At 49.1% G+C, this 27,335-nt stretch overlaps 1 protein-coding gene and 2 long non-coding RNA genes across 5 annotated transcripts in view; 2 read left to right on the forward strand and 1 right to left on the reverse strand.

The window, feature by feature from the left end:
• The window catches only part of LOC136627344 (zinc finger protein 345-like), a 501,744-nt gene that overhangs the window by 90,135 nt on the left and 384,274 nt on the right, over positions 1 to 27,335 (forward strand). The gene's annotated exons all lie outside the window — the stretch shown is intronic.
• Positions 11,961 to 16,369, forward strand: LOC136627352 (uncharacterized). Its single transcript, XR_010792780.1, has 3 exons — positions 11,961 to 12,471; positions 13,589 to 13,696; positions 15,895 to 16,369. It is a non-coding gene; the product is annotated as an uncharacterized lncRNA (long non-coding RNA).
• On the reverse strand, positions 16,326 to 19,928 carry LOC136627351 (uncharacterized). 2 transcript variants are annotated; one of them, XR_010792779.1, is made up of 3 exons: positions 19,529 to 19,928; positions 17,978 to 18,085; positions 16,326 to 17,141 (listed from the first exon to the last, which is right to left on the reverse strand). It is a non-coding gene; the product is annotated as an uncharacterized lncRNA (long non-coding RNA). The 2 variants fall into 2 exon arrangements; XR_010792778.1 differs by lacking the exon at positions 19,529 to 19,928 and having other exon boundaries at positions 17,978 to 18,522.

Here is a 27,335-nt window from a genome sequence, read left to right on the forward strand (position 1 = left end):
CATATGAGAACATAACACGCTCAATCATAAAGGTAAGTATACGTATCATAAATCTTCCTAACCTCACACTAGTTTACCTAGGAGCACGTGTCACTGGCGTGTTCCCTCAGACTTAAACAGCCGAGTCCGCCCTCCCAACACATTAACCCTCACAGAATTTATCTCTTGGTCTTGCATAAACAATTTTTAACCGTCTCAGACACAACAGCATACAAAATACCCCTAGACAGGTAACATGGTGATTTTCCGAGTGGACAGAACTAGAGTTATTACCTGTCTTTCAGTGAAGGTCCAGTCTGGATCAGGAACAGGCAGAAAAACAGTCAGAACCCAGCTCACATCGGTAGATTTACATAAAGCAATCTTACCGTGTTCTGTAGATTTTCGGGCCCCTGAGTTCTGCGTGCCATCTGCCGATCTCTGTACGTTCCAGGCTGCGACCTCACAGATCCACTCGCTCACCCAGGGACTCCAATTGTGCTGGATTATGATTTTCTCCAGCAGGCTTTGGGGTATTTTGTCGCTTCCGAATTATATCGTGTGCACACATCGTCGCGCAGATTGAGACACGAGCTGATCAATCTCATATCCAAAATGGCTCTCTGCCCAGAAACAGCCAGACAGGGCCTTTTATTGTACAGACACACAATGGGCGTGCAACAGGTTACATCAGTAACATATAGGATTCTCATTTGTCGGATCATATAGAATCCCCCGCCTCTCTGCCCACCCTCTACTAGCCAGGATGTAGCATGGACTTTGCCCTCTATGCAGGCAACCTTAAGCAGTTTCTGTGTATGTGGCAAGTCTTATCAACATGTGCTCAGGCTGAAGGAATTCCTTTGTTGTAGAAGTTTCAGCGTGGGGGGCAGGGCTGGAGATTCATCCATGAGCACAAGCAATATATATATATATAACACTGTGATTTAACTCTTTCCTTATGCAGCAGAGTTCCACATTAGGTTGAAGTCATTACAATAGCAAAATACATTTACGTTATACAAATCGATAGACATTTTATACTAAATGATCATCCTGTCTATCACATGTAGAACATATGTACCATGATGTGGCGGGTTATAGATACACACAACAACATATGGCCTAGTATTCACTTCTGCATATATGAATATAAATCTGCCCTCTTGGTCTCTACGAGTAGCAATTGGATTCCATCTTACTGATCTATGGACTAGAATGAAAACCCCTCTGGAAAATGAGGTGTGAAATGAGTGACAGGACCATTGAGCCCAAGGCATTTTGACTAGGTCTACCTTCTCAACCGTGAGATGTGTCTCCTGCAGTCCCACAATGTGTGGGTCGTTTCTCCTGAGAAAACTGTAAATCTTTTTGCTGCTGTGCCCAATCCACGTACATTCCATGTGATACACTTTAATGAGATGGCATTAGGTTGTGGTGTCTATTAAAGAGAGCCCTTGTTGATTAGCCCAGGACAGCCATTGTTGTTGGTTGCCTATAGACACACTTAGACACACTTAGGGTGTGCGTGCCAATGCAGACAAAATAATAACCAATAAACTTGAACTATTAACAGCTTATGTAGCTAATTTGCAACATCCAAAGCATATAATATTCTGGGGATGTTGCATTGAAGAGAAACATATACATAATCTCATTACAACAGCATTATAGCCGCTGCGCGTTATTCAGCCAGTCGCTTCTGCAATATTGCTGACTAGGTGGCATGGGCTGCTACAGAGGGTTAAATATGTATACAAGATACCACTTAATCGCCACTTCTCCCAGGTCAAGTAAAATTTGCGTATCCGACCTCCATATCTTGATAAACGTGATGGGGATGAACGGGATGAACACAATTTACTCAGTTCTGTAAGAAAAGGGGGTAGTAACGAAGAGAGTTAGTGTCTTACTGTTGAACAGGATGAGAATGAAGCCACTCCTGTGCCTCCGAAGGGAATTGTAGAAAAATAGCCTTGCCCTCTGCCACAATGCAGAGGCAAGCAGGGTAAGCCATTGAGTAGATAATGCCTCTGTCTTTGAACTTCTTTTTCACCTCTACAAATTGTGCCCTTTGTTTCTGGAGGTCTGCCGAAAAATCTGGGAAGATAGAGATTGTAGAGTTGTTGAATTTGATGGGACTATGCCTAGCTAGACATAATGCTGTGGCCCAGCCTCTTCAACTCAGGAGCCTGGCCAAGAATGGTCGCGGAGGGGCCCCTGGTATGGGTGGCTTCGAGGGTACACGATGGGCCCTTTCAAGAGGGAGAAAAAGCATCTTCTCCTAGAGTGGATTTTAACCACTGCTCTGTAAAGATTTCTGGTTGCAACCCCTCTGCTTTCTCCAGCAAGCCTACGATTAATAGATTGTTGCGAGAGGCGATTTTCCAGATCATCGGTCTTAGATTGGCAGAAGTCAGCTTTTTTTAGCGGCTATTTTAACTGCTCCCGATAGGGGTTCTATCTCATCTTCTATATTGGATTTGCGATTCTCCATTTCCGCCCTCTCATTGCCTGTAAATCTTGCCGAAGTCTATTCCCATCAATCTGAATTTCCACCATTTGCCCTGTCAAAGTGGTTTTGCATGCATTAACCCCTTGAGTGTCGGGTTTCCTACCACCCTGTCGTGTCCACCAGGGCAGGTTTTTTTAAAATGGTCTAATCATTGAATTTCAACTAATTTTGCAGTTGCGTCTCAAGAGCCATAACTTTTTCATTTTTCCATTGACATGGCTATATAAGGGCTTGTTTTTTGTGGGACAAGTTGTGCTTTTTTTTAAACAGGGGAGGAAAAAAAGAAATGGGGAAAAAAGAAAAAAAGGGGCCATGTCATTAAGGGGTTAAATAATGTATTAACTTCCTTCTCTGGGTCATAACGACGCATGGATACCACATGTGTGATTGTATTTTTTATTTTTTACAAAGTAAAGGGAGACAAGTGTTTTTATTATTTTTTTTATTATTTTTTTATTTTAATTTTTTGTCCCTTTAGGGGACTTCCACAGGGACCCATCAGGACCCCCTGATCACATTGCGGGGGTCCGATGGTGACAGCCCTTTACATGCTGCAGTGACAGCCCTTTTACATGCTGCAGTCACATAGACTGCAGCATGTAAGGCGTTAACACAGCAGAGATCAGAGGTTTTCTCTGATCTCTGCTGTAAGAGCTAGTACCTAGCTGTCCTCTGACAGCTAACAACCAGCTCTCCCTGCCACAGAGACCATTGGCTTGCTTCTGACAAGCCGATGGTCTCTATGGCAACCTGTAAACAAAGCAGGAGATTGCCGACATATCGGCAATATCTTCTGCTGGTTTTTCAAAGCCCTTGCTTTGTTCTCTGTGGGTCTGTGCAGGCAGAGCACACTGTCACAGCTTGTGGCATTGTGCTCTGCAGCTCCCATAGTGATACATAGCCCGGAAATCTTCCGGGCTATGTTGCTATGAGCAGTGGAGCTCGTCCCGGAAAATTTCCGGACGTGCCACTGAAGGGGTTAATAGCATCCAGCAGTTGTGATGATACCTGACGGAGTGTAGGTTCTACATGGTGGTCAGTATCTGCATCTCTGTCTTTATCTCTGTTTTTAGAATGAGTTGTCCATGCACTGCGTGGTGTATGATCCAATACCTTACCTCGAATAAATTCTTTACATTTTTCAGAGGTGGGAGTGCTTTTATTTCTTGAGCACATATTGGCGGATGAAGCAGAGTCCAGCATACCTTGTTTGGTTACTGGTAATGCTGGGTTATGTTCATGTGGAGATATATTGCATTCTGAGCTATTTGGTACTACTAGTTGCAAAGTGTGCTGCAGTGGAGCACTTCTCAAGTTATTTTCCTCAATCTTCTATAAAGCATGCATATATATCACAGTATACTCTAGTGCACTTTACATGGTGGTGCTGCAGCTTGTGTAGGCTACATACATAAGGGAAGTCCCAGCTACCATGTAAAGCCCCAGTAATATACTGCCTGGTATCTTTGATCTCTGCCTGGGTGTTGTAGAGGTCAATGTGGGGGTAATAATCCAGCCTCCTGACACCCAACACTGCCTGCTGTACCCAGTCTCCAGCATGTGGTGTCCTGTAATGGTGTCCTCCCACGGCTTTTTCGTCAGGCATTCTTTTTTTTAACTTTGTTTTATTTAACAAAATACAGAATCACGGTACACAGCACATTTGCATGAAGAAAATATTGTACATGACATTGATTGTATCTGTACAAATATCGTATATATACGTAAAAGTACATTAAATGCTGAACTGCACCTGTATAAATTGGACAATATAAAAAGGGGAGAAACAATGCTTTTTGTTTTGTTTTGCTTAGTTTCAAGTCAAACAGTTGAACAACAGTAAAAAGGGGGGAGAGAGTGTCGGGGAGCCCGTGCCGGGCAGCCGCTCAGTACCTGGCAGAAAAATGGGAAATGCATTAAAGATGCGGGTGGAATGTAGGGAGAGATGAGGGAAATATGAAATCCCCAAGGGGGAGGGAAGGGGTGGGAGCCCGGATAGAACTCATATTGATGATAAAGTTTGTCGGTTGATGAGCCAGAGGCCCCAAATCTCTTGAAACCTACCCGGGCATCCTCTATTCTTATAGATGATTTTTTCATATGGAGTGACATCGTTTATTAGTTTTATCCATTGTGATAGTAGGGGTGGGTCTGCAGCCATCCAGTGCAGTACCACTACTTTGCGGGCCAGGAACAGTATTTTCTTGAGGAAGACGCGTGTGTATTTGGGCCATTGGTCTTCCGGCAGTAAGCCGAATAGAATTACTTTGGGATCCATTGATATGTTAAATGGAGGTAGTAAAAGTGCGTTTGTAAAGGCTGCAATGTCGGACCAGAAATTGTTTACTGGTGGACAGTCCCAGATTAAGTGCCAAAAGTTCGCCCCAGGTTGATGGCATCTGTGGCATGAATTTGATGGGGCGTTACCCATTTGGTATAGTCGGTTAGGGGTAAGATAAGCTTGATGGATTATGTAAAGTTGAATCAGTTTATTATTCACCGCGGGCGAGACAGACAAATGGGATTCCATGATGTCTGTCCAATCATCAGTTGTGAGAGATGGGATGGAGAGCGCCCATTTATTAAAGACTGGAAGTGGGTGGAGGTTTATTTTGGCAGAAAGTAAGTGTGTATAAAGTGCCGAGATCAAGCCCCTGGGTCCTTGGGATTTAAGGATTCCGATGGTAGGGAAGTTGGATATCTGAGTAGTGTTGGGGGGAAACTGGGTGGTCAGTGCGTGCCTAAGTTGATTCGTCAGGCATTCTTGTATCTTGTCACCACCAGTCTGATGGGTGGAGATGGGCTGGGATGAAGGGAATGCCCAGAGCTTCTTATTGGCACCCACCTACACACTCTCACTGCTGTGCTCAGAGCTCTGTGCTAGCTGCTGATTGGCTGCTGCCATACACACCTTCAGCCATCTTCAGGGAGCTTCAGAGAGCAGCAGTTCGGTGGAGACGTAGAAAGGCTTCACAGAGGGAGGTAGCTCCCTCTGTGTCGCTGGGTTGTCATGACAACAGGACGCGAGATACAGGTGTCCTGCACTGCCAGCGACTAAATCAATAGACTCTCGAAAGCCGAAACTCGTGGCAAATATTTGAATAAGCCAGCTTCGAACCTGCAACATCTCCTAAATCTGATTGTATTGTATGTCTTCCGGGATTGAGGGGTGCCGAGGACCAGGCACCCCTAGTAAGTAAGTTACAGGTTATTTATATCCTTACCACTGGAGAGTCAGGGCCTTTTTTCTGGCTACCGCAGTATTAGACGCGACATATGTGATATCGCCACTACTCCCCATTAGGGCGGGATTTCTGCAGCGGTTTCCGCGGCGGCATGATGCTGCCGAGGGAAAAAAATCACGGCATACTGTATGTTAGCACGTTTTTCCGTTGCATGAGGTCTCCATTAATATAATAATAAAGGATAACTCCTTGACGCCGCAAAAAATGTGTGATTTTCCACAATCCCCAACTGGGACTTTTTGGTTATGTCCACGGGATTCCCTCGACTTTAAACTGCGGGCATATCCCGCTCCATCCGTGGGCAGGAGCCCTTAGGCCTCATGCACACAGCCATGGCAAACTGCCCCAGTGGAATATCGCTGCGGAGTCCCACAAGACCCCATACTCACCTCTCTGAATCGCATGACACACCGGCGGTGGGTGATGACACGTAATCCCGCGATACTTCCGCTGTGCTCACAGCGGAAGTATCAAGTGACCAACGGCCTCCATTGACTACAATGAAAGCCTGCAGCTTGGTTTTTCGCGGCATGTTTCTTTCACGCTGCGGAATTCTGTAGCGTGAACAATGAGCTATTAGGCCAGATGCCCACGGTCGTAGCAGGATTCTGCCACAGAACTACGCCGCGATCGCCAGCGAGGATAAGCAAAAAAATCCCCGCTGGTGATCGTGAAATAAGCGCTTTATTTCGCGGTTGCTGGGAGGTCTCCATTAAATGCGCTAACATACAGCATTCTCCTGAACATGGAGGTCTTGTCGAATCAGATAGTGGCTTGAAAAAGACCTTATAGGTCGAAACGTTGCCTATATGTCTGATTATGGAGCAATAAAGATTTGTGTTATTTAAGGAATTCTACACCATTTATGCTGCCACTCTTTTTGCACTCTACTATAACCCTTGGGATTGACGGTTCACAACCCCCTGGGCGGCTTGGCATTTTTTTCCATATACCTCTCGCATGTTGGGGATCAAGGGATTTGTGTTGCTGGATATAGTATAATTTTTTTGAGGCCAAAGGAGGAGGTGAGCATTAAAAGGTGGGAGGCAGATGGGAAGATGGAGTCATTATTGGGGATGTTGAAGTTGTCGAGGATAAGGGTTGGAATTTTACAGGATAGGAAGGGGGGAGCCAGGTGGCAAAGTGGTCCAGGAATATGCGGGTGGGCCCCAGGGAGCCAGTAGATGACAGCAACTCCAAGTTTTAATGAGAGTGAGCAGGTTAAGATGGTTGGTGGTAAGGAGGTCGTGGACAGTTGGGAGTTTGTTGTACACAGACTGGGAACTCATCATCTTTGCACACCTCACTTCACACTCCCACCACACATATCAATGGCTGCACACTCTCACCAGTTCCCGAAGTCTGTTGTTTTGTTGTTACACTTGATTCCGTCCTTTCCTTCAAACCACACATACAACATCTCTTGGATATGACTAGAGATAAGCGAGCCTACTTGGTAAGGCAGTTACTCTCTCTTCCCTCCGCTGCCCCCCCCTCCCCCCCCCCCCCCCGCAGCCCACCCGAGCCTGCTCAGATCACTAAGCAGTTACTCGAGAAGAACGATGCCCTCATCATCTTCTGTCTAGACTACTGCAACATTAAGCTCTGTGGCCTGCCTTCTAATTCCTTTGCGCTTTCTTTAATCTCCTGCTCCTTCCCTACTTGCAACCTCCGCTCCTTGCAAGACCTCTTCCTCTACTCTTCCCTGGTGTGCTCCTAACACATCACCAAATTCTGTAACTCGCTATCTCAAACCATCAGTCTCTTAACCACCTGGAAAAGCTTCAAAGGAACTTGAAATGATCAGGTGGAGGTTCAGAGCCGCTTACTGCGACTAGTGCAGGCCGGTAGTGCGGTCAAAGGAAGCCAGAGGTCGGTACACGGGTAGTATGGGATGCAGTACATTAGAGCAGGCTCATAGAGTAGCCAAGGTGAAGCCAGAAGTCAGTACACAGGTGGTATCAGTTGCAAAAGAGCCGGCAGGTAGAGTAGTCAGGGTGCAGCCAGAGGTCAGTATACAGATGCAGCAATTGTAGAAGGAGGAGCAGGCACAGAGCACAATAATAATGTGTTATGTCTAGCAGATGGAGGTGTCATCCTGCCTCCTGAGACTGGTTCTGTTTTTTTCCTGCATCCACAGGGTTACAGTGTCTGGCTCCTCCATCCAGCTGGTAGTGATTCACAATTATCCTCCTATTTAACCTCCTCAGATCTTTCTCAGAATGCTGTGGTGTTGTGCATTTCCTTGTATGACTGCATGCGATCCTGTCTGCATCCAGCTCCCTGTGTATGCTTAGCTAGATTATACTGTGTTTTTGGGTGAACCAGCTTTCTGTGTTTTGCTGCTGGTTTTTTGTTTGCTGTCTATTCCCTGTATCTGTTGTCTCCTCACTCCTCAATATCTGCTCAGCTTAGTGCAACTGACTCGGGATTCATATCCTCACTAGGTAGGTAGGGAAGGCTAGGAGTCAGGGATAGGACAGGCAGCCTGGATCTCTCCACCTTCAGGGGTATCTCCAGGTAAGGGATCTTTTAGCCCATCTGAATTCAGAGTCAAGTCTGTTCTCCTCCCTTGTACCGAGTCCCAGCCTGTGCCCAGTCTTCACATTGGAGTCAGCTGTCTATGCTGTCCAGTGGTTTAACTCAGTAGGATGACACAGTGGATCTACAACCACCTCGTACCATAATGCAAGGAACTGGACGAAAGACCAGTCTTCAAGAGTATGTCCAATAAAGGAAATGGGGTAGAGCCAAAACAAGAACTGGATCAGGAGCGCTTAAAAAAGGAAAAGCTCATGCGGGGGAGCTATGCAAAGAGATGGATAGCTCAGCAGGTAGAGCTGCGGCCTGCAGCACAGGAGCTCCTGGGTTCGAGTCCGTACATAGGGGACAATACAGAGATCTCTCCCATCATCTATTTATACCCAGAACTGTAATAAGGAAGTGCCCTCTACGTGTAGAGGAAAGAAAGTTTTTACACAAAATAGAAGGGTTCTTTATGGTAAGAGCAGTGAGACTATAGAAATCTCTGCCTGAGAACGTGGTGATGACGAACTCAGTAAAAGAGTACAAGAGGGGCCTGGAGAGTAATAATATTACATACTACATCACTGATTACTTAAGAACAGCTGTTGGTCTGGGTATTATTCTGATTGCCAGATTTGAGTCAGTAAGGAATTTATTTTCTCCTAAAATGAAAGAAATGGAAGGAATTGAGCTAAGCAAAAGCACGTGTAAAAAAGACTTGGGTATACTAATAGATCACAAACTGCACACGAATCAACAGTGTGATGTAATAGCAAAAAAGGCAAACACAGTTCTGGGATGTATTAAGAGAAGCATAGAGTCTAGATCACGTGAGATCATTATCCCCCTCTACTCTTCCTTCGTCAGACCTCATCTGGAATACTGGGTTCAGTTCTGGGCACCCCACTTTAAAAAAGACATAGACAAACTGGAGCAAGTTCAGAGAAGAGCTACCAAGATGGTGAGTGGTCTGAAAATCCTGTCCTGAAGACCAGTTAAAGGATCTGGGAATGTTTAGCTTGCAGGGGAGAAGGCTGAGAGGAGACTTAATAGCGGTCTACAAATATCTGAAGGGCTGTCACACTACAGAGGGATCAGCCCTATTATCATCTGCACAAGGAAAGACTAGAAGCAATGGGATGAGACTGAAAGGGAGGAGACACAGATTAGATATTATGGTTCAAAAAGTATTTTATTTTGACAAGAAGGATTTTACATAACAATTAGTGATGAGCGAGCATTGCCCTTAGCGAGTACCTGCCCGCTCGAGAGAAAAGGTTCGGGTCCGGCGCGGGGGAGTGGTGAGTAGTGGCAGTCAGCAGGGGGGAGTGGGGGGGGGGAGAGAGGGAGAGAGAGATCTCTCCTCCGTTCCTCCCCGCTCTCCCTCGCAGCTCCCTGCCCGCGGCCGGCACCCGAACCTTTTCTCTCGAGTGGGCAGGTACTCGCTAAGGGCAATGCTCGCTCATCACTAATAGCAATCCAGTGGTTTCCATTTGTCACCACAATCATTTATCTGAACAACTAGCGTACACGTCGCGCGTTGCTGCGAAGACAGACATACATACATACATACATACATTCGTTTTATATATCTAGATAGCAGCTTTCAAGTTACCTCAGTGGTATAATATATAACAACCAATCACAGCACAGCAGCTTTCATGTTACCTCAGCAGTATAATATATAGCAACCAATCACAGCACAGCTTTCATGTTACCTCAGCAGTATAATATATAGCAACCAATCATAGCGCAGCTTTCAAGTTACCTCAGTGGTATTATATATAACAACCAATCACAGCACAGCAGCTTTCATGTTACCTCAGCAGTATAATATATAGCAACCAATCACAGCACAGCTTTCATGTTACCTCAGCGGTATAATATATAGCAACCAATTAGAGCACAGCTTTCATTTTACCTCAGCAGTATAAGAAATAGCAACCAATCACAGCACAGCTTTCATTTTACCTCAGCAGTATAAGAAATAGCAACCAATCACAGCACAGCTTTCATTTTACCTCAGCAGTATAAGAAATAGCAACCAATCACAGCACAGCTTTCATTTTACCTCAGCAGTATAAGAAATAGCAACCAATCACAGCACAGCTTTTATTTTACCTCAGCATTCTCAATATCCAGCAATTGTCTTGTGATACGTTCGGCGGATGCATCATTTTGTAGTTGAACACGCATCCCGTTGCTCGTAATGCCTTTTGCTTTTGTGCTTGAGATGGAAATCAAACGATCTTTGTCTGGGGGGCATAACTGTCGACGACGCTCGCACGCACGCCACCTATCGTAGGATAGTTGTACTATGCCAGTAATCTTCCCAGGAGTGTACTCAACAACTTCCCAAAGTTTCATGGCGATTAGATGAATGTTGTAGTAGCGCAAAAAGGACAGAGAGACATACATACATTCCTTTTTATATATATATATATATAGATGACATCAGGAAGTGAGAGAATTAGATTCCGTACGTAAAATTTGGACGCTAATTATTTTGCGCTTAGAATTGAATAATCGAGTTGGGACCTATTAACTTTTCCTATTTATGACATAATCAATGCTCCTGCCAAATTTCAAGTTTCTATGACATTGGGAAGCGAGAAAATGAGATTCCGTACGTAAAATTTGGACGCTAATTCTTTTGCGCATAGAATTGCATAATCGAGTTGGGACCTATTAGTTTTTCCTATTTTGACATAATCAATGCTCGTGCCAAATTTCTAGTTTCTATGACATTGGGAAGTGAGAGAATTAGATTCCGTACATAAAATTTGGACGCTAATTCTTTGGCGCTTAGAATTGAATAATCGAGTTGGGACCCATTAACTTTTCCTATTTTTGACATAATCAATGCTCGTGCCAAATTTCATGTTTCTACGACATCGGGAAGTTAATTAGTGGCAATGATGGAAATCGAACGATCTACGTGGGGGGGGTGTAACTGTCGACGACGCTCGCATGCGCGCCATTTATCGTACCATAAATGTACTATGCCTATAATCTTCCCAGGAGTGTACTCAACAACTTCCCAAAGTTTAATGGCGATCGGATGAATGGTGTAGTAGCGCATAAAGGACAAACAGACAGACAGACACGCACGCATACAGACATACATTCAATTTTATATATATAGATAAAACAAATTTCCATAAACCAGTCCCCGTTTCTTTACAGATTAGATATTAGACAGTGAGGGTGGTCAATGAGTGGAGCAGGTTACCACGGGAGGTGGTGAGTTCTCCTCCAATGGAAGTGTTCAAACAAAGGCTGGACAGACATCTGTCTGGGATGATTTAGTGAATCCTGCACTGAGCAGGGGGCTGGACCCGATGACCCTGGAGGTCCCTCCAACTCTACGGCTATATAATTCAATGAGTAACTCATTGGAGTTTTTTTTGCCTTCCTCTGGATCAACATTGGGGTAATAGGCTGTACTGGATGGATCTGTTTTTTCAGCCTAACACACTAGGATAATTTCACCTTCTAAAACCTCCATTCCAGAAGAGCCGGATTACTAACTGGACTCCATACCAGCCACAGACCTCCCAGCAGCGTACTCTTCTTCTCTCCATAGAACTGCATTAGGAATAATCTACTCCCATTTCCAGTCATGTGACCTCAGACCATGTGACTTCCTGTCCTCAGACATCCTAGGAGCCCCTCCATTCCAGCATCTACCCCGACCGCATATTACCAAAGGAGGCCTGAGTTCTCCTATGGGGCCGATTCAGCCAATCAGCTGGCTGGAATCGGCACCACGTGACACAGCGGCGTGCCCGCGCATTGCCGTGCACAGGATTGTGCTGCCTGAGTTCTCCTGTGCGGCCGATTCAGCCAACAGCGGCGTGCCCGCGCATTGCCGTGCACAGGATTGTGCTTTGCCCGCGCTTTCACATGTTCAGTGCCTTGCCATGCACTCGTGTGGACACAGGATTGTGCCTTGCCCGCGGTTTACATGCCACTCGTGTGTGGCACAGAGAGTTATTGATTTGGCAGGTATTTTTTGTGCTTTTTGGCAGGTATTTTTTGTGCTTTTTGGCAGGTTTTTTTTGTGCTTTTTGGCAGGTTTTTTTTGTGCTTTTGCCAAAGGTGATTATTTCTTTTGCGCACGTGGATTTGCCAGCGGAAGTTTTACATCTTTTGCGCAAGTGGATTTGCCAGCGGACGTTTTACACAGGACTACTAAAAGCCAAGGTAAGCTGCTGCATCTGCTCATTTAATTGCGCTCTTACTTCCCCTGCGCGCATTGGCGGAGAGGCGGCCAATTCTGCATGCCGCTGCATTGTCCACGAGCGCGATCCCCAGCATGCCGCTGCATTGTCGCCGCGATCCCCAGCATGCCGCTGCATTGTCCACGAGCGCGATCCCCAGCATGCCACTGCATTTTCGCCATGCCGCTGCATTGTCCACGAGCGCGATCCCCAGCATGCCGCTGCATTGTCCACGAGCGCGATCCCCAGCATGCCGCTGCATTGTCCACGAGCGCGATCCCCAGCATGCCACTGCATTTTCGCCATGCCGCTGCATTGTCCACGAGCGCGATCCCCAGCATGCCGCTGCATTGTCCACGAGCGCGATCCCCAGCATGCCGCTGCATTGTCGCTGCGATCCCCAGCATGCCGCTGCATTATCGCCATGCCGCTGCATTGTCCACGAGCGCGATCCCCAGCATGCCGCTGCATTGTCGCCGCGATCCCCAGCATGCCGCTGCATTGTCGCCGCGATCCCCAGCATGCCGCTGCATTGTCGCCGCAATCCCCAGCATGCCGCTGCATTGTCGCCGCGATCCCCAGCATGCCGCTGCATACATGGTCGCCGCTGCATTGTCCACGAGCGCGATCCCCCAGCATGCCACTGCATTGTCGCCATGCAGCTGCATTGTCCACGAGCGCGATCCCCAGCATGCCGCTGCATTGTCGCCGCGATCCCCAGCATGCCGCTGCATTGTCGCCGCGATCCCCAGCATGACGCTGCATGCATGGTCGCCGCTGCATTGTCCACGAGCGCGATCCCCAGCATGCCGCTGCATTGTCGCCGCGATCCCCAGCATGCCGCTGCATGCATGGTCGCCGCTGCATTGTCCACGAGCACGATCCCCAGCATGCCGCTGCATTGCTATGTGTGGAGACGCGGTTACCAGAGATTTGTGCGCTGTGCGCTGCTACGTGTGGAGACGCGATTACCTGAGATTTGTGCGCTGTGCGCTGCTACGTGTGGAGACAACACCCAAGATTTGTGCGCTACGTGTGGTGAGTACGTCACCTGAGATTTGCGTGACGCCACCTGACGCAACCTGTCTTTTTTTTTGCAGATTTGTGCGCCTTATTGCAAAATAACGTGTGGAGAGGATCCTGACGTTTGGACGCGTTTCGAGAAGAATTTCGCTTCGCTCGGACACCATCTGACATCACTCAGCGAGGTAAGCTGCTGCATCTGCCAAATTTTTCATTGCTTGCATATGCTCATGTGTACATGCATGCGTGCCTGTATGCGTACATGCCTGTATGCGTACATGCATGCATGCCTTATGCGTGCCTGCCTGTATGCCTATGTGCGGGCATGCGTGCCGTATGCGTGCGGGCATGCGTGCCGTATGCGTGCGGGCATGCGTGCCGTATGCGTGCGGGCATGCGTGCCTTATGCGTGCGGGCATGCGTGCATGCCTTATGCGTGCGGGCATGCGTGCATGCCTTATGCGTGCATGCCTTATGCGTGCGGGCATGCGTGCATGCCTTATGCGTGCGGGCATGCGTGCATGCCTTATGCGTGCGGGCATGCGTGCGTGCCTTATGCGTGCGGGCATGCGTGCGTGCCTTATGCGTGCGGGCATGCGTGCGTGCCTTATGCGTGCGGGCATGCGTGCGTGCCTTATGCGTGCGGGCATGCGTGCCTTATGCGTGCGGGCATGCGTGCATGCCTTGTGCGTGCGGGCATGCGTGCCTGCATGCATGCCTGTGTGCGTGCGGGCATGCGTGCCTGCATGCATGCCTGTGTGCGTGCGTGCCTTATGCGTGCGGGCATGCGTGCATGCCTTATGCGTGCATGCCTTATGCGTACGGGCATGCATGCCTTATGCGTGCGGGCATGCATGCCTTATGCGTGCGGGCATGCATGCCTTATGCGTGCGGGCATGCATGCCTTATGCGTGCGGGCATGCATGCCTTATGCGTGCGGGCATGCATGCCTTATGCGTGCGGGCATGCATGCCTTATGCGTGCGGGCATGCATGCCTTATGCGTGCGGGCATGCGGGCATGCCTTATGCGTGCGGGCATGCCTTATGCATGCGGGCATGCCTTATGCGTGCGGGCGTGCGGGCATGCCTTATGCGTGCGGGCGTGCGTGCCTTATGCGTGCGGGCATGCCTTATGCGTGCGGGCATGCGGGCATGCCTTATGCGTGCGGGCATGCGGGCATGCCTTATGCGTGCGGGCGTGCGGGCATGCCTTATGCGTGCGGGCGTGCGTGCCTTATGCGTGCGGGCGTGCGTGCCTTATGCGTGCGGGCGTGCGTGCCTTATGCGTGCGGGCATGCGTGCAGGCATGCGTGCATGCCTTGTGCATGCCCTTGTGCGGGCATGCGTGCATGCCTTGTGCGTACGGGCATGCGTGCATGCCTTGTGCGTACGGGCATGCGTGCATGCCTTGTGCGTACGGGCATGCGTGCATGCCTTGTGCGTACGGGCATGCGTGCATGCCTTGTGCGTACGGGCATGCGTGCCTGCATGCCTTATGCGTGCGGGCATGCGTGCCTTATGCGGGCGGGCATGCGTGCATGCCTTATGCGGGCGGGCATGCGTGCATGCCTTATGCGTGCGGGCATGCGTGCATGCCTTATGCGTGCGGGCATGCGTGCATGCCTTATGCGTGCGGGCATGCGTGCATGCCTTATGCGTGCGGGCATGCGTGCATGCCTTATGCGTGCGGGCATGCCTTATGCGTGCGGGCATGCGTGCATGCCTTATGCGTGCGGGCATGCCTTATGCGTGCGGGCATGCGTGCATGCCTTATGCGTGCGGGCATGCCTTATGCGTGCGGGCATGCCTTATGCGTGCGGGCATGCGTACATGCATGCCTGTGTGCGTGCGTGCATGCCTGTGTGCGTGCGTGCCTTATGCGTGAGTGCATGCCTTATGCGTGCGTGCCTTATGCGTACATGCACGCGTGCCTGTATGCGTACACGCACGCGTGCCTGTATGCGTACACGCACGCGTGCCTGTATGCGTACACGCACGCGTGCCTGTATGCGTACACGCACGCGTTCCTGTGTGCATGCATGCCTGTATGCGTGCATGTATGTATACATGCATGTATGCTCACCCACTTACTCAGCCACCCCCTCTCTCTCTCTCACACACTTGCTGTGTTAAATTCGTCTTATTGGGCGAAAAAGACATAACATTAGATTTGAGCATTTAATTCCTTTTTTTAAGCAAACGTACAGGTTCCATCCCAATACTGCACCAACCTTCGGAGAAACATACCAATTGTCCAAATACGATGTCTTTATCTATTAAAGTAGGAGTGAAGAAAAGCAGGGACAGTGCAAGAACTAGGAAAACCCACGGAATTAAGCCAATTGCAGGCAGGGTTAATTTTTTTTTTCTTCCTCCTTCTAGGTCAGCTGATACGTTTTGGTCAGAATACTGCACTGTGGTAACCGTTTCCGGTGCTCACAACCACAGAGTTGAATCACCAGAGAGCCAAAAGTTCCCAGATGTTGGCTCCGGAGGACGCTTAAAAGCTGGAAATGGCCCATCACCTGCTATGGAAATCCATCATCAGGATCTGATGGAGCAGTACGATGAAGATTGTCAGGTTGCATGTGATGCTGCTCACTGTCCCTCGTTAGTCGGTTCACAGTTTATACACTAAGCTATTTATCCCCTTAGAGAACAAGCCTGTTTGCGCCTTAGTGACAGACTGAAAACTTGGAACTTTACATGTGTCACTTGACATATCATAAGTCCGTAAAGGTTTTGCATATCCAAGTGACTGTGACATTTTTTTCTTCCCCTTGTTGTACTTCTGTTAGGTAGTAAAAAAGGACTGTTAAAAGTTGTGTATATTTATTAAAATTGTTACTTTGCACAATTTTGAATTTTCATTTTTTCACATTGTCAAATGTCATATATAAAATAAGTGCAAACATACTGTACAAATCTCTGCAAACATATAGATTTCCATCTGCTCACTTTATTCTGGAAGCACGGTTTAAAACTTTTGTACATTTATTTTTTCCATTTAGGAGACGTACAAATTTAACATTACTTTTCAGAATTTTGAGGAACACTTAGTTTTCCTACACCAATCCAAGTTTGCAAAGGCTGCTAGGTGTCATAATTAAGGATGAGCGAGTATACTCGCTAAGGCACTACTCGTTCAAGTAATGTGCCTTAGACGAGTATCTCCCTGCTCGTCCATAAAGATTCGGGGACCGCTGCGGCTGACAGGTGAGTCGCAGGGGAGATAGAGAGAGATCTCCCCTCCGTTCCTCCCCGCTCTCCCTCACGGCGGCCCCCGAATCTTTAAGGATGAGCAGGGAGACACTCGTTTAAGGCACATTACTCGAACGAGTAGTACCTTAGCAAGTATACTCGCTCATCCTTAATTATGACACCTAGCAGCCTTTGTGACATAGACAAAAGGCCGCTGTGTTTATGGGTCTTTTCTGTTTACTGCATTGCAGTAAAATATTGCGCAGTTTTTCAGGATCCTCCGTCATAATTATTTTTTTTAAAAAGCGTATTAAAAACAAGGGAGTCACTGGGAAAAAACAGTTCATTAAAAGAAGGGTTTAAAGATTGCTGAACGACGAGGGTCTCTTCACTGTCTGGCAGCCTTCCCGTTCTCAAGGACGTCAGATCTGCAGGAAATGACGAGAAATCAGCAGGTTAACAGTCACATCCCACCAGTATTACTGATTCCTAGATCCGCTCAACCCACTTACAATGACCACTACTCCCCCAACCAGGTCAGAAGAATTATGCATGCATCTATACATACATACATGCATGCGTGCATCTATGCATGCATGCATCTGCATGCATGTACACGCATGCGTGCATCTATACATAAATGCATGCATACAGGCACGCGTGCATGTCCGCATACAGGCACGCGTGCATGTCCGCATAATGCGCGTACGCATAATGCGCGCACGCATAATGCGCGCACGCATAAGGCATGCGCGCACGCATAATGCGCGCACGCATAATGCGCGCACGCATAATGCGTGTACGCATAATGCGTGTACGCATAAGGCATGCGCGCACGCATACAGGCATGCGCGCACGCATACAGGCATGCGCGCACGCATACAGGCATGCGCGCACGCATAAGGCATGCACGCATGCCCGCACGCATAAGGCATGCACGCATGCCCGCACGCATAAGGCATGCACGCCCGCACGCATAAGGCATGCACGCATGCCCGCACGCATAAGGCATGCACGCATGCCCGCACGCATGCCCGCACGCATACGGCACGCATGCCCGCACGCATACGGCACGCATGCCCGCACGCATACGGCACGCATGCCCGCACGCATACGGCACGCATGCCCGCACATAGGCATACAGGCAGGCACGCATAAGGCATGCATGCATGTACGCATACAGGCATGTACGCATACAGGCACGCATGCATGTACACATGAGCATATGCAAGCAATGAAAAATTTGGCAGATGCAGCAGCTTACCTCGCTGAGTGATGTCAGATGGTGTCCGAGCGAAGCGAAATTCTTCTCGAAACGCGTCCAAACGTCAGGATCCTCTCCACACGTTATTTTGCAATAAGGCGCACAAATCTGCAAAAAAAAGACAGGTTGCGTCAGGTGGCGTCACGCAAATCTCAGGTGACGTACTCACCACACGTAGCGCACAAATCTTGGGTGTTGTCTCCACACGTAGCAGCGCACAGCGCACAAATCTCAGGTAATCGCGTCTCCACACGTAGCAGCGCACAGCGCACAAATCTCTGGTAACCGCGTCTCCACACATAGCAATGCAGCGGCATGCTGGGGATCGTGCTCGTGGACAATGCAGCGGCGACCATGCATGCAGCGGCATGCTGGGGATCGCGGCGACAATGCAGCGGCATGCTGGGGATCGCGCTCGTGGACAATGCAGCGGCGACCATGCATGCAGCGGCATGCTGGGGATCGCGGCGACAATGCAGCGGCATGCTGGGGATCGCGCTCGTGGACAATGCAGCGGCGACCATGCATGCAGCGGCATGCTGGGGATCGCGGCGACAATGCAGCGGCATGCTGGGGATCGCGCTCGTGGACAATGCAGCGGCGACCATGCATGCAGCGGCATGCTGGGGATCGCAGCGACAATGCAGCGGCATGCTGGGGATCGCGCTCGTGGACAATGCAGCGGCGACCATGCATGCAGCGGCATGCTGGGGATCGCGGCGACAATGCAGCGGCATGCTGGGGATCGCGCTCGTGGACAATGCAGCGGCGACCATGCATGCAGCGGCATGCTGGGGATCGCGGCGACAATGCAGCGGCATGCTGGGGATCGCGCTCGTGGACAATGCAGCGGCGACCATGCATGCAGCGTCATGCTGGGGATCGCGGCGACAATGCAGCGGCATGCTGGGGATCGCGGCGACAATGCAGCGGCATGCTGGGGATCGCGCTCGTGGACAATGCAGCTGCATGGCGACAATGCAGTGGCATGCTGGGGGATCGCGCTCGTGGACAATGCAGCGGCGACCATGTATGCAGCGGCATGCTGGGGATCGCGGCGACAATGCAGCGGCATGCTGGGGATTGCGGCGACAATGCAGCGGCATGCTGGGGATTGCGGCGACAATGCAGCGGCATGCTGGGGATCGCGGCGACAATGCAGCGGCATGCTGGGGATCGCGGCGACAATGCAGCGGCATGCTGGGGATCGCGCTCGTGGACAATGCAGCGGCATGGCGATAATGCAGCGGCATGCTGGGGATCGCAGCGACAATGCAGCGGCATGCTGGGGATCGCGCTCGTGGACAATGCAGCGGCATGCTGGGGATCGCGCTCGTGGACAATGCAGCGGCATGGCGAAAATGCAGTGGCATGCTGGGGATCGCGCTCGTGGACAATGCAGCGGCATGCTGGGGATCGCGGCGACAATGCAGCGGCATGCTGGGGATCGCGCTCGTGGACAATGCAGCGGCATGCAGAATTGGCCGCCTCTCCGCCAATGCGCGCAGGGGAAGTAAGAGCGCAATTAAATGAGCAGATGCAGCAGCTTACCTTGGCTTTTAGTAGTCCTGTGTAAAACGTCCGCTGGCAAATCCACTTGCGCAAAAGATGTAAAACTTCCGCTGGCAAATCCACGTGCGCAAAAGAAATAATCACCTTTGGCAAAAGCACAAAAAAAACCTGCCAAAAAGCACAAAAAAAACCTGCCAAAAAGCACAAAAAATACCTGCCAAAAAGCACAAAAAATACCTGCCAAATCAATAACTCTCTGTGCCACACACGAGTGGCATGTAAACCGCGGGCAAGGCACAATCCTGTGTCCACACGAGTGCATGGCAAGGCACTGAACATGTGAAAGCGCGGGCAAAGCACAATCCTGTGCACGGCAATGCGCGGGCACGCCGCTGTTGGCTGAATCGGCCGCACAGGAGAACTCAGGCAGCACAATCCTGTGCACGGCAATGCGCGGGCACGCCGCTGTGTCACGTGGTGCCGATTCCAGCCAGCTGATTGGCTGAATCGGCCCCATAGGAGAACTCAGGCCTCCTTTGGTAATATGCGCGCAGGGGAAGTAAGAGCGCAATTAAATGAGCAGATGCAGCAGCTTACCTTGGCTTTTAGTAGTCCTGTGTAAAACGTCCGCTGGCAAATCCACTTGCGCAAAAGATGTAAAACTTCCGCTGGCAAATCCACGTGCGCAAAAGAAATAATCACCTTTGGCAAAAGCACAAAAAAAACCTGCCAAAAAGCACAAAAAAAACCTGCCAAAAAGCACAAAAAATACCTGCCAAAAAGCACAAAAAATACCTGCCAAATCAATAACTCTCTGTGCCACACACGAGTGGCATGTAAACCGCGGGCAAGGCACAATCCTGTGTCCACACGAGTGCATGGCAAGGCACTGAACATGTGAAAGCGCGGGCAAAGCACAATCCTGTGCACGGCAATGCGCGGGCACGCCGCTGTTGGCTGAATCGGCCGCACAGGAGAACTCAGGCAGCACAATCCTGTGCACGGCAATGCGCGGGCACGCCGCTGTGTCACGTGGTGCCGATTCCAGCCAGCTGATTGGCTGAATCGGCCCCATAGGAGAACTCAGGCCTCCTTTGGTAATATGCACCCCGACCTTCTGTCATCAGCAGGTCGTATGATGGGACCTCATGAAGGAGCCGGCGCCCCCTGGTGGATGATGGGAGTCGCTGCTGGAAGTTACCAGCTGTAACCCTTTCACTGCCTGAGAGGTGACATGTGCTCCTCACACAGCAGGGGTGCAGATTAGGAGTTTAAGGGTTAATCATTGTAACCCTGTACTGGACACTGAGTCCTATAGGGGCTGTGAGGAAGGGGCCCACTGAGGGATCTCCGACAGACGGCAGCTCAGGGGCTTTCTGCAGTGACAGGAAGAAGGCGGCACGTTGTCATCTGTAGGTCGCTGTGAGTCTCCCACACAGGGAAGCGCCGTCTATGGAGAGCAGCGCCATTGTTTATTACATTCACTGCAAGTCAGAAGTTGTAGAAGAGGAGAAAAACCTGCGGAACGTCCGGAGCGAACGCAGAAATTGTAGGGAGAAACACGGAGGATCCGTCGGTGAGCGACATAACTCTATCCGCCATCAGGACCATAGAAGTGTGATGTCACCGGTCACTATTCTGTCACTATTCTGTCACCACTATCTGATGTCACCGGTCACTATTCTGTCACTACTGTCACCACTATCTGATATCACCGGTCACTATTCTGTCACTACTGTCACCACTATCTGATGTCACTGGTCACCATTCTGTCACTATTCTGTCACCACTATCTGATGTCACCGGTCACTATTCTGTCACTATTCTGTCACCACTATCTGATGTCACCGGTCACTATTCTGTCACTACTGTCACCACTATCTGATGTCACTGGTCACCATTCTGTCACCACTATCTGATGTCACCGGTCACTATTCTGTCACTACTGTCACCACTATCTGATGTCACTGGTCACCATTCTGTCACCACTATCTGATGTCACCGGTCACTATTCTGTCACTACTGTCACCACTATCTGATGTCGCCGGTCACTATTCTGTCACTACTGTCACCACTATCTGATGTCACCTGTCACTATTTTGTCACTACCGTCACCACTATCTTATGTCACCTTTCACTATTATGTCACTACTGTCACCACTATCTGATGTCACCGGTCACTATTATGTCACTACTGTCACCACTATCTGATGTCACCGGTCACTATTATGTCACTACTGTCACCACTATCTGATGTCACCGGTCACTATTCTGTCACTACCGTCACCACTATCTGATGTCACCGGTCACTATTCTGTCACTACCGTCACCACTATCTGATGTCACCGGTCACTATTCTGTCACTACTGTCACTACTATCTGATGTCACCTGTCACTATTCTGTCACTACCGTCACCACTATCTGATGTCATCGGTCACTATTCTATCACTACCGTCGCCACTATCTGATGTCACCTGTCACTATTCTGTCACTACTGTCACCACTATCTGATGTCACCGGTCACTATTCTGTCACTACTGTCACCACTATCTGATGTCACCTGTCACTATTCTGTCACTATTCTGTCACCACTATCTGATGTCACCGGTCACTATTCTGTCACTACTGTCACCACTATCTGATGTCACCTGTCAATATTCTGTCACTACTGTCACCACTATCTGATGTCGCCGGTCACTATTCTGTCACTACTGTCACCACTATCTGATGTCACCGGTCACTATTCTGTCACTACTGTCACCACTATCTGATGTCACCTGTCACTATTCTGTCACTACCGTCACCACTATCTGATGTCACCGGTCACTATTCTGTCACTACTGTCACTACTATCTGATGTCACCTGTCACTATTCTGTCACTACCGTCACCACTATCTGATGTCATCGGTCACTATTCTATCACTACCGTCGCCACTATCTGATGTCACCTGTCACTATTCTGTCACTACTGTCACCACTATCTGATGTCACCGGTCACTATTCTGTCACTACTGTCACCACTATCTGATGTCACCTGTCACTATTCTGTCACTATTCTGTCACCACTATCTGATGTCACCGGTAACTATTCTGTCACTACTGTCACCACTATCTGATGTCACCTGTCAATATTCTGTCACTACTGTCACCACTATCTGATGTCGCCGGTCACTATTCTGTCACTACTGTCACCACTATCTGATGTCACCGGTCACTATTCTGTCACTACTGTCACCACTATCTGATGTCACCTGTCACTATTTTGTCACTACCGTCACCACTATCTTATGTCACCTTTCACTATTATGTCACTACTGTCACCACTATCTGATGTCACCGGTCACTATTATGTCACTACTGTCACCACTATCTGATGTCACCGGTCACTATTATGTCACTACCGTCACCACTATCTGATGTCACCAGTCACTATTCTGTCACTACTGTCACTACTATCTGATGTCACCTGTCACTATTCTGTCACTACCGTCACCACTATCTGATGTCATCGGTCACTATTCTATCACTACCGTCGCCACTATCTGATGTCACCTGTCACTATTCTGTCACTACTGTCACCACTATCTGATGTCACCGGTCACTATTCTGTCACTACTGTCACCACTATCTGATGTCACCTGTCACTATTCTGTCACTATTCTGTCACCACTATCTGATGTCACCGGTCACTATTCTGTCACTACTGTCACCACTATCTGATGTCACCTGTCACTATTATGTCACTACTGTCACCACTATCTGATGTCACCATCACTATTCTGTCACTACCGTCACCGCTATCTGATGTCACCTGTCACTATTATGTCACTACTGTCACCACTATCTGATGTCACCATCACTATTCTGTCACTACCGTCACCGCTATCTGATGTCACCTGTCACTATTCTGTCACTACCCTCACCACTATCTGATGTCACCAGTCACTATTCTGTAACTACTGTCACCACTATCTGATGTCACCGGTCACTATTATGTCACTACTGTCACCACTATCTGATGTCACCGGTCACTATTCTGTCACTACTGTCACCACTATCTGATGTCGCCTATCACTATTCTATCACTACTGTCACCACTATCTGATGTCACCGGTCACTATTATGTTACCACTGTCACCACTATCTGATGTCGCCTATCACTATTCTGTCACTACTGTCACCACTATCTGATGTCACCGGTCACTATTCTGTCACTACTGTCACCACTATCTGATGTCACCTGTCAATATTCTGTCACTACTGTCACCACTATCTGATGTCACCGGTCACTATTATGTTACCACTGTCACCACTATCTGATGTCGCCTATCACTATTCTGTCACTACTGTCACCACTATCTGATGTCACCGGTCACTATTCTGTCACTACCTTCACCACTATCTGATGTCACCTGTCACTATTCTGTCACTACTGTCACCACTATCTGATGTCGCCTATCACTATTCTATCACTACTGTCACCACTATCTGATGTCACCAGTTACTATTCTGTCACTACTGTCACCACTATCTGATGTCGCCTATCACTATTCTGTCACTACCTTCACCACTATCTGATGTCACCTGTCACTATTCTGTCACTACTGTCACCACTATCTGATGTCACCTGTCACTATTCTGTCACTACTGTCACCACTATCTAATGTCACCAGTCACTATTCAGTCACTACCGTCACCACTCTTATGTCACCTGTCACTATTATGTCACTACCATCACCACTATCTGATGTCACCTGTCACTATTCTGTCACTACCGTCACCACTATCTGATGTCACCGGTCACTATTATGTCACTACTGTCACCACTATCTGTTGTCATCTGTCACTATTCTGTCACTACCGTCACCACTATCTGATGTCACCGGTCACTATTATGTCACTACCGTCACCACTATCTGATGTCACCTGTCACTATTATGTCACTACTGTCACCACTATCTGATGTCACCGGTCACTATTCTGTCACTACCCTCACCACTATCTGATGTCACCTGTCACTATTCTGTCACTACTGTCACCACTATCTGATGTCACCTGTCACTATTCTGTCACTACTCTCACCACTATCTGATGTCACCGGGCACTATTCTGTCACCACTATCTTATGTCACCTGTCACTATTTTGTCCATACCGTCACCACTATCTTATGTCACCTGTCACTATCCAGTATGTAAATGTACGACCTGGAGCAGGAAGGGGTTAAGTACCAGGCAGTTGTTGCTGCTGGTGATTGTTGGACGATCAGACTATCCTCTTTACTGGTGGTCTGTCACGGGGTCCTGAGCCCGGTTGCCTTGTGTGCCCTAACACCTCCTAACAGTCTGGTCAGATGCTCCTCTCTACTGGTTGTCTGTAGGGGGCATCCTGATCCCGGTCACCTTATGAGCCCCCATCCACTGGTCCTAACACCTCCTAACAGTCTGGTCAGATGCTCTTCTCTACTGGTTGTCTGTAGGGGGCATCCTGAGCCCGGTCACCTTATGAGCCCCCATCCACTGGTCCTAACACCTCCTAACAGTCTGGTCAGATGCTCTTCTCTACTGGTTGTCTGTAGGGGGCATCCTGAGCCCGGTCACCTTATGAGCCCCCATCCACTGGTCCCAACACCTCCTAACAGTCTGGTCAGACGCTCCTCTCTACTGGTGGTCTGTTGGGGGTCCTGAGCCCGGTCACCGTGTGTGCCATCACACATCCACTGGTCCCAACACCTCCTAACAGTCTGGTCAGAATGTCAAAGAAAAGTTGAAGATGCTGTTGGATGCTTGCAAGATGAAAATGGTGAAAGAAGGATGTTGAGAAGGCCGAACTTTTAAATTCCTATTTTGTATCACGAATCAACAATGTGATGCAGCAGCAAAAAAGACAAACACAATTCTAGGATGTATTTAGAGCATAGAGTCTAGATCACATGAGGTCATTATCCCTTTCCACTCTTCCTTAGGCTGCCTGTCGACGGGCGTTGCGGTATCCTGCGGCGGAGATCCGACCGGATTATCGCCACAGGCAACGCAATTCAAACCTGTCCGTGGACAGGCAACCTTAGTCAGACCCCATCTGGAATACTGTGTCCAGTTCTGGGCACCCCGATTTAAAAACGACATAGACAAACTGGAGCAAGTTCAGAGAAGAGTTACCAAGATGGTGAGCGGTCTGCAAGTCATGTCCTATGAGGAACTGTTAAAGCAGGGGTGTCAAACTCATTTTCACCGAGGGCCACATCAGGCTTATGGTGACTTTCAAAGGGCCGATTGTAAGGCCGCCTGCAGACGGCCAGGTCGGCACTCAACTGCTCCCGCGGCTTCGGCTCTGTGATGTGCCGGCTGCCGCCCAGCCAGCTCATGCGCAGACCGGAGCCGGCGGCCGGGGAGTGACATTTCGAGCCCCGCACAGAAATAGAGCATGCCGCAATTTGTTTTCCGTGTGTGTTTTCTAACGCAATCCTATGGCAGCTTCCACGGGCGTAAAATCTAAGTAATAGTAAGGCCTTGTTCACACAAGCGTATTTGCGTACATAATGTGCAGTGAATAGAAGCCATTGATTTCAATGAGTTCATTCACATGATGTGTATTTTCATACTGCATGACCTATTTTGTTGCGTACTACGCACCCCAATAGGCCATTGAAACATGTGTATTCAATGCATATTTGTGCACCATTTCAGTGGGCCCATCTGCGTTCCATTTTGCGTACACAAATATACAGGCGTAAGCGATTTTCGATTGCGCAATTACGCAGCGTATTTGTACGACCGAAATACAATTACACTCGTATGAACGAGCCCTAATAGTGACCCCTATAGTGGTCGCAGTAAAAATAACGACCCCCACAGTGGCCCAATTAGTAATATTAAGCCCCTCAGTAGTAATACCCCCATAGCAACATTAACCCCCCCTCAGTAATACTAAGATTAACCCCCCTCAGTAATAATAATAAGATTAACCCCCCTCAGTAATAATAATAAGCCCCCCTCAGTAATAATAATAAGCCCCTCCCCTCAGTAAAAGTAATAAGCCCCCCCCCTCAGTAATAATAATAAGCCCCCCTCAGGAATAATAGTTCTCCCCCAACCCATATACTTACCTCCTCCTACCTGTCAGCGACACTCCCCTTCTGCTTGCGCTGAGCCTAGATGCACACTGACGTCAGTGTGTGCTCCCGGCACGCTTCCTTCCCGAGTCCTCTCCTGCTGAACTGATGAGCAGGGGACTCAGGGGAGGAGGATCCCGGCTGCACACTGACGTCAGAGTGTGCTGGGATCAGCGATAACAGCGCGATTACCAGAGGGGGAGCTGTGGCACCCCAGCTGGTAATTGCTGCAGTGGTAACGGGCGTCGGCACGCCGCGGGCCACATAACATGAGGCAGCAATCCGGATTCGGCCCGCGGGCCTTGTGTTTGACACATGTGGGTTAAAGGATCTGAGAATGTTTAGCTTACAAAAAAAAAAGGCTGAGAGGAGACTTAATAGCTGTCTACAAATATCTGAAGGGCTGTCACAGTGCAGAGGGATCAGCCCTATTCTCATCTGCACAAGGAAAGACTAGAAGCAATGGAATGAAACTGAAAGGGAGGAGACAGATTAGATATTAGACAGTGAGGGTGATCAATGAGTGGAGCAGGTTACCACGGGAGGTGGTGAGTTCTCCTCCAATAGAAGTGTTCAAACAAAAGGCTGGACAGACATCTGTCTGGGATGATTTAGTGATCCTGCACTGAGCAGGGGGTTGGACCCGATGACCCTGGAGGTCCCTTCCAACTCTACCATTCTATAATCTGTGATCCCAATAATGCGCCACTCTCAGACTCCGGTAAAGGGGGAAAA

Source organism: Eleutherodactylus coqui, chromosome 5, assembly GCF_035609145.1.
Source record: "Eleutherodactylus coqui strain aEleCoq1 chromosome 5, aEleCoq1.hap1, whole genome shotgun sequence".
In the NCBI taxonomy this organism is placed as follows: Eukaryota; Metazoa; Chordata; class Amphibia; order Anura; family Eleutherodactylidae; genus Eleutherodactylus; species Eleutherodactylus coqui.